This window comes from Mandrillus leucophaeus, unplaced genomic scaffold (genome assembly GCF_000951045.1).
Source record: "Mandrillus leucophaeus isolate KB7577 unplaced genomic scaffold, Mleu.le_1.0 Scaffold318, whole genome shotgun sequence".
In the NCBI taxonomy this organism is placed as follows: domain Eukaryota; kingdom Metazoa; phylum Chordata; class Mammalia; order Primates; family Cercopithecidae; genus Mandrillus; species Mandrillus leucophaeus.
The window spans coordinates 343,740-351,375 of record NW_012103343.1 but is presented as its reverse complement, the minus strand read 5'-3'; the positions used below and the strand labels follow the sequence as shown (position 1 = coordinate 351,375).

General features: G+C 37.2%; 1 long non-coding RNA gene across 1 annotated transcript in view; it reads left to right on the top strand.

Moving 5' to 3' along the window:
- The first annotated feature begins 206 nt into the window (after nt 1-206).
- The window catches only part of LOC105545076, a 34,922-nt gene continuing 27,492 nt past the window's right edge, over nt 207-7,636 (top strand). The window contains exon 1 of the long non-coding RNA XR_001006865.1: nt 207-441. This is a non-coding gene — a long non-coding RNA (uncharacterized LOC105545076). The remainder of the gene's footprint in view (nt 442-7,636) is intronic.

Sequence of the window (7,636 nt, the reverse complement as noted above, 5' to 3'; positions counted from 1 at the left end):
TATTGTTGGGGATCACTCTGAATATGACAGTGCTCAAGACGATCAGGTCTTGAGATCTAGAAATTAGTATAAGTACTGAGCACTAGGGGAAAAAAATTATACTCTTCAAACTACATCCCTGGGAGTGTTAGTGATGTCATAATTCATGTCAGGGGAGCCATGGGGAACATTCCTGAGGATCTAGAAACTCTAGGATGGATACTTATAAAAGATAAGGGAAGTATAGCTCATAGGTTGCTGTGAGGTAGAGAGAAAGTTGCTTACTTTTCCTGAGCCTCAACTTTCTGAAAATATAGAAACACATTTAGATGATGAGTTATGAAGTGAAGGAGAGGATGACTCAGCAGCAATGTGCCAGTTCCATAGTGATTTCTCCACCAAGCTAGAGAAGGATTTCTAGCAATGGTTCCAGCACTAACTGTGCACATCTATAGGATGAAGGTAAGTAGGGCGGCTATACTTCTAGTTATCTAGTTTGCTTAGGACAGTTCTAGGTTATGCCTGTTGTTTTAATAGATGTTTTAAAAATTCCCATTTATATTTTTTAATGTCCAAATTTAGATAATAAGTTATATAACTGTAGTATGAATTTTTATTTTTTCTCTGAAAATTAGTAGAAATTATGTATGCTTCTGGCTTTTGGTAAATGTGTTGACTATGGAGAAGGGCAGGAGTTTAGAGTTGGACTAGACAATGTTTCCTCCTTTTAAATCTCCCTTAAAAACATGTTTCTTCATTATGATTCTCAATCTTTTAGCATAATTTTAAAATTCATGTAGCCCTTTAAAAATAACTTTCAGGTAATATTTACTTGGACTTAAATGTTCAGATTTCAGTGAGATCCTATTGAATTAAATTTACAGGTTGCAGTGGGGAAAGGCTACCAGCAATCCTTTTTGCCTACCCCTCAGGGGACTTAGGAAGGACAGAGAAGAGACAAAAATCAATGTAACACTTAAACAACACTGCAATCGTGCTACAGCCATCTCAGTGTGATATCATAAGTAGCCAGTGTTCTTTTTTCCACCAAAGAATATCATTCTTATTAAACTCCCCCAATGAAAGCGTCCTTGCTAAGGGAATTCCACAAAATACATACATAATTTTACCATCTGCAGAGGTGATAGCACTTCGTTAGGAAAGTCAAGAATATTAGAAGATGTTTTCAAAGCAGCACCTCAGGTAAGAGACCCCCTCCCCACCTTTGTTGCTACTAATGGTTCTGCAACTCATTTTATGCTCATTGCATCACAGAATTTCCCCTAGAGAATATGGAATTCAAATTGGATGAACAGATGTTCACAAATTAAAGTACTCTATGTGTATACCTGCAGCAATCATGGAAGGGTAGGTGGAGAGGAGACAGGTTAAAAGAAGAAACAGACAAGACATTTGGAAACGATTGAATTCTTGTTTTTCTTTTCTCTGATCACTTCTTATCTCTATGAACTGCTCTCTTCCTTTCTGCCATCTTGTTGCCCATCATCACATTATTTTTCCCACAACCTCTCAGTTTCCATTGACAGAGAATTGTTCTCTCTGAGCAGTCACAATTGAGTAGTGGGAGACATGTGTTTTTAGATGCCAAAAGGCAACCTCTGTCTTTCTCCCTTTCTTTGTAATCATAGAATTGGGTTTTAGTAGTTTGACTGGGAAACATAGCTTGCAAATAACTGAATTTGCATTTTTAGGCTGTAATTCAGCAGGGAGAGAAATTAGCTCTATCCTGGACAGGAGGGTTTATACAACGCTGGTCTCTAGTTGCTTCTCCTTTGCAGTTTATTCTCTCTACAGATCAGAGTCTTTGACTCAGGCTTGTTAGTTGAGGATCATTCAGGTTCACCTTCACTCAATCCTAAATCCCAATCATTTTTTCCCAATCAAAATGTACTCCCTCTACTCCTGCATCCCACCAAGCATCTAATTTCCTCTAGGAAATAGTCCAAGCCATTTGTGCTAATGTGCTTGACAAGGACATACATTTAGAGCTCATTATTTCATGTTTCTAAAAAGCTTTCCTTCATAGAAATTAATCCTTCCTAAGTGAAAAATATTGCCAAGATCTCATTGAGCATTGCCTTTGAGGATTTTCTTTGTCTGTGTATTAGAATAGATGTCAGTGGCTCATGAAAAACAGCCACAGCTCACCAATAAACATTTTAATGAATATACTTCTTCCCATCCTCCTGCTCCAGTTGAATTTTTAAAAAATGCATCCGATTTTTACTAAACAATGATGATTTGTAATTTTTACCGTGGGGCTTAGAGAGGAATTATAAAACCCCATCATTCTTCACATCGCATTATTTTACTCATTAAACGATGTTTTAAAATCTCCCAGATTTATTTTTTCTACTCAGGTTACAACAAATTAGTGTTCATCTCTAGAGGGCCATTCCTCATCTGCCTTATCTGTTTCTGAGAACCTCGATGGTAGATTTGCCTGTGTGACCACATGAGGTAAGGTCAATCAAGCTCATCTTGTCAAACTTGTCATAACCCTGGGATTTCACACAACAGAACTTCCCCTCCTGCATTCTTAGCAATGCCACACAACAGGGGGATTTTAGAATTCAATATGCAAGCTTATATTCTCTGCAGTGAGTAGTGTTTCAACAAAATTTCCAGCATCTTGAAATTGTGTAACATAGAAAATAAACAGAAGAAGAAAATAATGTCTCATTTCACCTATCTCCATGTAGAAAATTCATAGCAAAAAAAAAAAAAAAGAAAAAAAAATTTTTTAACCCTGGTAGGGGCTTAAGGGCAGGGGGATGGTCTGAGCATAAAAATCACATTTGCTTCAGCCATCCAGAAAACATCTTTGTTTACCATTGTCGTGTTGTGAAGGAAACACTGGCTACTTAGGACATCACGATGAGATGGCTGTCACAGCACGGTTGCACTGTTGTTTAAATGTTACACTGATTCTTGTCTCTTCTTTGTCCTTCCTAAGTCCCCCAAGGGACAGGCATAAAGGATCACTGGTAGCCAAAGAGTGTAAAAGAGAGAAACTAGACAGTAGTCTATATTTAGCTACATTTGGATTATTATCTTATTTTTAGACCAATCATGGCAAATGTGCTTTGGGGTTCATAGTGGCAGTATTCACACATCTATGCCCTAACCTCCTCACCTGCCACCTCTTTCCCAAAACTCTCAAACAGAAATGGTAGATTTTGGTTTCATCAGAAGACAACAAGGAAGCATCCTGAACCTATTCCTGGAGCGTCTCAGGTCTTTAGGCCATAGCCTTGCACTCAGCTGTGTTAACATGAACTTGTTTCTTTCCATTTCCAACCAGCCCTGACTCCCTGTGACCACGGAAACCCATCAATAATAGAATGTGACCCTCCCCATATATATTACTGTCCCGTGCCAGCTTCCCTACAATGTTTCCTGAGAAAAACTTTCTGCCCACCACCCTGAAAATGTAGGAAGGATTTCAGTCAGCTGTTAGAAAGAAGTACACAAGTACGTGAGTGCAGTAAAATCCAATGGTCTGTGCATGAGGATGAGGGTCAGGATGAGAAGCAGCAAGGAAATGCTGGTAGGCTGAGGTACAAGGTTCTGCAAAGGAGGGACTCTACAACTGCATGCTTTCTGCACATAGCCTTTAATGCCTTGAGATTGTTTTGGAATTTCTGGCACATTTTGAGAAGAAAACTGCCTATGTCTCTACTTGGCTCTCTGAGAAAAAAATGAGTATGTACTAGAGGGACTATACATTGTAGGCTTGGAAACAGGCTGGCACACTGAATAATTGCAGGCTACCCTAGGTGTTCAGAAAGGGAAGCAGAGCTGTACTGTCTGCTACCTGCATGTGTAATGAACTTCATAGCTTGCTGTGGTGGCAGGGAGATTATGCAGAGTGTTCAGCTTCAGACGGAGCCTGGGAACAAGGTCCAGGGGAGAAGTATCTGCAAAAACAGAAGGAAAATGAGTTACATCGTTTCAGATAGACAGGCGAAACGGGGTTTGAGATCTATTGCATAGCGCGGTGACTATAGTCAAGAAGAATGTCTCGTATATAGTATTTCAAAATAATAACAGGATAAATTTTAAATGTCTCACCATAAAAAAGAACAAGTAAATGAGGTGCTAGATATGTTAATTAGCTTGATTTAATCATCCCACATTGTATGTAGACATCGAAATATCACATTACATCTCATAAATTTATGCAATTATGATTTGACAAGCAAAAACAAGACCAGATAGTCCCGATGTTCTTTAAATTGTCTCCAGGTATTAAAAGCCAAGAAAAACTGTTCAATATTTTTATAAGGCAGGTATAACTCTGATATTTATGCCTAATAAAGATGGTAGCAAAAATTTTAAGATGTGATAGGAAGTTTAAGGAGAAAAAGTTGACAGGACAGGCATTTTAAAGATAAAATACTACTTCTGAGAGGCACATGATGTTTTAGCAAAGCATCATGCACAGTAGGCAATGTATTTACAACGGTGCCAATGCTTCATGAGTGGTAGCATCTGACTACATGATTCATGAAAGCACAAAAGTTGCTGGATGTGGGGTGTCTCTGTTCCACAAGCCCTTCAGTAGAGCAAACCCTGTACAAATTCCACCTCCATCTTTCTTCACTGGGTTCCTCCTGGCCAGCCTGGACATTCTGAATTGTCCTCTTGCTGTTCACATACTTCACACTATTGTCACATCCACCCATCCTGCCATTTCTGGATACCCTCCCCCGTGTCTAATTTTTACTGCATCTCCTTCTGCATTTAACTCCCCAAGGTCTCAAACCCATGAAATAAAACTCTGTCTGTTGCAAGGTGATTGGAAGAGGAATGCAACATAGGCCATATTTGGGGTAGCTGAGATCATTTTCAACGCTCAACTCAAAAAGTAGCTCACTATTTGCCAAACCTCCTCAATAGCTAACCCTGCACTGAGCGCATAGCATTCAGGCCCTCAGGACAATACAAGGGAGAACTGTATTTGAAACTATTGACTTAAGGGAAAATCTAGAACGATCATTCGTTTCTCCTCCTAGGGAGGAATCAATTGTTTCAAGTAGTCCACCATGTGTGGGCATAAACATGATTATCTGTCGCTCATATAAATACTTCATTTAATACATATATTCTATGTTTTTAAGACCCAACACATTTATGTGAAGTAGAAAATGTGAATACATATATTCTTGTTATTTCAAGTTCACGTATTTTGAAAACGCATAGAAAATAAACCTATGGAATTTTTTTAAGTCATTGAGATTTTGAAAAAAGGTGAAAGTAAGCCCCTATTTTTGTATGTTATTGTTTTCTACAGAAAGAGAAAAAAAAAGTTTATATTTTGGAAGAACGGTGCTTTATTAAGAATTACATTTTCAATGAAAATAGAAATATGTGAATAATCACATTAAGACTAAACAATGCTGCCATAAAGAAATATTGTTAAGTACTAACTGATGCCTTTAAAAGAAGATCCAAAAATTGTTACTAAGTTTAATTACATTCACATATACAATTACATATATGTACATTCACATGTACAATTACATATACGTTTTAATATTTTATATTGCATTTGTTTATCAACTCTGATTTTTCAGGTGAGCAGTTCTTAGCTATCTTTAATTTTGTTTCAAAACAATTGATTTTTTAAAATTCAAATACAGGACTTTGTATTTTTTCTATTAAATTATATCTTATAAAAATGTTGCATTACTCATGTTAACCTAATGTTACAGATGCTGAGAACCTGAGGACTTTCAGATTTTTATTCTTTGAAAGTCAGAAGATTAATTACCATTTTCAGAAAGAAGATTAAGTAAAATGGAGAAAGCTTGCTAACTCCCTGGATAAGTAGTAATAGGTTGATTAATGAAGGATAATAAGAATCTACCTTGTAGCTCGAAGAATCCTTTTGAATAAAATTTTTTGTATCTTTTAGTTTGATGTACAAGGAAATCCCATTACACTCATTACCCAGATTCTACACGTATTTACATTTTGCCTAATTTCTTTTTTTCTATTTGTGTATGTATATGTACATTTTTTTCCTGAACCATTTGATAGTAACCTGGAGACAATATGTTTCTTTAACCCTAAAAATTTTAGGGTGATTTTCTTAAGAGCAAGGACATTCTCTTACAGAACGCCTGCAAAGTTATCACAATCAAGAAATTTAACTTTGATACCTGAAGATTATGTACCGAATGCTTGTGTCCCCCACACAGATTCATAGGTTGAAGTCCTAACCCTCAATGTGATGGTGTTTGGACATGGGACCTTTGGGAGATTATTAGGCTTAGATGAGATTATGAGGATGAGGCCCTCGTCCAATGAGATTGGTGAACCAGGACTCTCTCTCTCTTGCTCTTGCTCTCTCTTTCTCTCTCCGTGTGTGTGTGTGTGTGTGTGTGTGTGTGTGTGTGTGCGCCTGTGCATACAGAGAAGAGGTCATGTGAGCACATAGCAAGATGGTGGCTGTCTGTAACCCAAAGGCAGAGCCCTCATCAGAAAACAACCATGCGACATTCTAATCTTAGACTTATAGCCTCCAGAATTGTGAAAAAATAAATTTCTGTTGTTTAAACGACCTAGAATATGGTATCTGGTTCTGCAGCCCACAGATACTAAGATACCAATCCACAATTCATATGCAAATTTTTTCAGTTGTTCCAATAATGTTCTTTACAGTCATTTTTTTCCTTAAGTTGAGGATCCAACCGAGGAACATATATTTTATTTAGTTGTCAAATCTCTTTAATTTCCTTACATCTGGAAGCTTTCCTCTGTCTTTTAATCCTTCATGACCTTGACAATTTTGAAGGGTACTTGTCAATTACTTCATAGAATGCTTCTTGCTTTAGGTTTGGTTGATGTTTCCTCATGATTAAATTTAGGTGATTGACTTTGGCAAGACTTCTGTGGAAGTGATGGCTTGTCCTTCTCTTGATCATATCTGGAAATATTTAATGTTCATGGGCCCAGTAGTAATGAAACTTACTTTGGTATACAGCACTTTTTCCACTGAAAAGCTTTTTTGTCTTTGTAATTAATAAAGAATTTGTTTGGGATACTTTAAGCCTATGCAAATATAACAGTTCTTGTCAAAATTTTATCCACCAGTTTTAGCATCCACCATTTCTTCTACATTAATTGGTTGGCACTCTACTGTCAAGAAAAGCAGCTTTCACTTATCTATCTGCGTGTTTTGAAAATTAATATAAGAATGGACTCATGAATTCTTATTTTATATAATTGATTGTAATTATTACAATTATTATTGTTGTTGTTATGTTCTGATGCTGAAATAGTTCTCAAATCTGTCCAGTGGAAGTCTCTTCAAGCTGGTTCCTATGTTCTTTTGACATGGGTCTGTCATTCCTTGGACATCTTACTTTCTGTCACAAAATATTCCAGACTTATCTTGCACTTTCCTTCCCAAATTCCACAAGCAGCCATCTCTCCAAGAAGCCCTAGATCTGATTCCTTTTAGTGGAGATTATGATTACAGATCAAGATCATCTGGGTTCTAGGTGTATGCTTTGCTATAGGTATAGCATTGTTTCAAGGTCTCTAGGCAGACAGAGGTAGGCTACTTGTGCGCGCACACACACACACAGACACCACACATATACGTATATACACACAAACATATAAT